We start from the raw sequence: 3,604 nt of genomic DNA, 5'->3' as shown, positions 1-3,604 counted from the left end.
CGCACAATGGAAAAGGTAAACTGTCACAAAATGGACGCTTCGCACGCAACAAGGGATCACTAAGAGAGATGCCTCGCCACCAAAAGGGGAAGGAGAGACACACACTGACTAAAGTTGCAATCAGGTCGATGTGTACAACGCACAGGGAGTAGGGGAATGGGGACGACTACTCTCGTGATCAGTTTATAACCCCCCTTCATAAAAGTAAAATCTCTTAAAGATCAGCTCAGCTGCCATACGCAAACGTTTCTACGTCTAACTTTGGGCAACCTCCAAAACGGATTATAGGCACAATTTGAAAAAATGAGAAAAGTGAGATTGGAAAAAAGTAGCGAAGTGGGCACCGCTGGAGGAGGAGTATATAAGTGCGCCGTTCGGGTGAAGGATATAAACTCACATATAATGTGAACACGTGCATGCCCATCTGCATCTGCGTCTGCATGTGGATGTGCGTTCACATGTTCGCGTAGCGTCCTTTCCGGTTGCCCCGACTCGGTACGTGCAATGCAAAGGAAACAGGTGCATTAAAAAAGAAAAAAGTTAACAAGGCATGTTAATAATCGTTGGAAGTACAACGGGGTTAAAAAAAAGGAGGCACTTCGGATAAGTCCGTCTCTACATGCAGAAGGGTTTTAAAAGGTAGGGAAAAAAATTAATAAAATATGAGCAGGGAAAAAAATTAATAAAATTTGAATAAGGAAAAAAATTCATAAAATTTGAATAGGGAAAAAAATTAATAAAATCTGAGCTGGAAAAAAAAACATTTCAGGGGGGGAGAAGACACACCAAGTAGTCATGTATTGAAAAGGGGCATAATCCAAGAAATCACATCGGGGGACAGTCCTGGTGGTGGGTACCTCCGTAACAGTAATGAAGCTAAACACGTTGGAGATTTACCGATAGTAGACTACTTCCAAAGGCATCCCCTCTCCACCTTGTGTGCACATCTGAACAGCAGGTGAATCGCCCCAATCGGTCGAACTTAACAGCACGTAGATAGGAAAAGGGAGCACATGCAAATGGGATAATACGTATCTCAAATTAATCGCACATAGCACAGCGACTGTAAAATCGCCTGCACATGTTTAGATGTATTTTTCCACAAATGGCAAACAGGTCAATCTATGCATGGTGAGGATGTGCCCCCAAATGGTGCATGCGAAGCGGTTCATACGAAGCGGTGCATACGAAGCGGTTCATACGAAGCGGTTCATTCTACGTGTAGGAAGTGTGTGTGTGTGGGGGGGGAGCATAAAATGCACGTCGAGCAAAAAACCTTTACTTGTGTGCACATGTAACTACAGACAAACTGCGCACAAAAACGTAAAAACGAATTTTAGCAAAAGCATTCAAAAGAAGGGTGCACTACAGTTTGGGGCCCCGTAAAAGGAAAAGATACTCATGCAGGATTTCACAACGGACTAGGAAACTGAAACTAAGTTTGCACGCATACCTATGGTGGGGTAGGGAGTGGGAGGAAAGGGCACCCTGTCATGCACCCTGCCACGCACCCTGTTACGCACCCTGCCACGCGCCCTGTTACGCACCCTGCCACGCGCCCTGTCTTACACTGCGCATAGCACGAATCAGAAAAATCAACACCAAATGTGCATGTCTAGGGAGCGCATGTATTATATAGACGTAGATCTAACCACGTGTGTTGCGCAGTCACCTCTCCATCCGTTCTTACGAGGACTCTTGGCGCACGAACGAATCGTGTCCTTACCACACAAAATGGATGATTAAAAAAAAGGAGGGGTGAATGTGTTTTACCAAAATGACGCACTCGTTTCAAAAAAAGGACACGACGGAGTGGTAGCACTGGGCATCCATCTAGAGAAGAAATTCTAATGATAAATCTGCCCTGTTACAAAAGGTATTAAAAAACAGTGTACCTTTTATAGGTATTCAAAAGGAGGGATTACTAACCCGGGAGGGGAAGGGGGGGACAATGCGACAGGGTGTCCTACTACACTCTGGGCGCTGCACACAGTTACGGGGTGGTTCAGCGCTTCTCGTTGGGGGGTACGTACATGCAGGTGTGGGGAAGCATATGTAGGGAAGCACATGTAGGGAAGCACATGTAGGGAAGCACATGTAGGGAAGCACATGTAGGTAAGCATATGACGACATGCATGCAGGTGTAGGGAAGCACACATCAGCTGAAGTTCACCAGCCTGCGCTCACCTCTAGCTTCTACAATGGTGTAAAATTAAAAACAAGGCAAAAGAAGGCTCTGGAGGAACTTCCTAGGGAAGAAGCTTAATAATGGGGAGAAGTACACGATGGGGAGGAGTACACGATGGGGAGGAGTACACGATGGGGAGGAGTACACGATGGGGTGAAAAACACGATAAGGATCGTTTTTGTCACTCTTTTTGTTCATATAAATTGGAGGTTGGTTTAAAAAAAGGACTTACAAAACTGTGTTGGGTGGAAGGAATTGATTTAAAAAAGTTGACCTTGAAAAAAGAGAAGTAAAAAAAGTGAAGCGAAAAAAGGGAAGCGAAAAAAGTGAAACGAAAAAAGTGAAGCGAAAAAAATGACGTGGAAAAACGATAACATGCAAAAAAAACGATAACATGCAAAAATAACGGTGACACGCAAAAATAACGGTGACACGCAAAAATAACGGTGACACGCAAAAATAACGGTGACGTGGAGTACTCGACGCACTGGAGCAAGAAGCGACCGCCCCGCCGTGTACACTGCGCGCACATGTTGGGTTCCTCTGTAAGTTTGGGGGTTCCCCAGGGAAAAAAAGTTGGGCTAACGGGGTGGCGCTGGAACGGTACCGGGGCGGCGCTGCATGCAAATTCACGAGGGGGCCAGCTCCGCGTCATGCCAGCGCGTACTCCTAAGCGTCCCAGAAAAGGAACACGCACACACCCGTGTAAACGCGCATGCAGAAGTAGGAGCAAACGCGCATGCAGAAGTAGGGACAAACGCGCATGCAGAAGTAGGGACAAACGCGCATGTAGACGTAGGAGCAAACGAGCATGCAGAAGTAGGGGCAAACGCGCATGTAGACGTAGGAGCAAACGAGCATGTAGACGTACGTACATAAGTTAATACATTTTTTTGACGTGCTTTCCCCCCCGAACGAAGGGGTGGTGTATGTACATCTTGCAACGTCGCCCCACTGCCCCGTAGGTGCTCAATCGTGATACTTCCCCCCCTTCCCCCTTGCATAATTCGCGTGGTCCCTCCTTCCGCACCTTTTTATGCTCTGGTTCACACTCTGCTTCACCTTATAGGGTGCATGAAAAAGTACGTAAGTGATCATATTTATCCTCATGTGTATGCTTATTTTTTTCCCCCTTTTTTTTGCAGCACTTCAGGGCGCGGTTCCCCCCCTCGCCCCGACGAGCACAAATTAAGGCACCCCACAAGAAAGGAGCCAAGACAAAGTACCTACCAGCGACCAGCCAGCTGTGCCAGCTGTGACAGCCATGCAAAGCGATGCATGGCGAGGCGAATTAAACAGCTAGTGCCTTTTTTTTTTTCGTCCCTCCCACTTTATACATTCACAGTTTTTTAGCTAGTTCTAGTGATCCCTCTCACCATAAAAGCGGTACCGCCCCCCCCCAAAAAAAAAAAAAGT

Source organism: Plasmodium cynomolgi, chromosome 7, assembly GCF_000321355.1.
Source record: "Plasmodium cynomolgi strain B DNA, chromosome 7, whole genome shotgun sequence".
Taxonomy (NCBI): Eukaryota; Apicomplexa; class Aconoidasida; order Haemosporida; family Plasmodiidae; genus Plasmodium; species Plasmodium cynomolgi.
Note: the sequence above shows the minus strand (reverse complement) of the source record.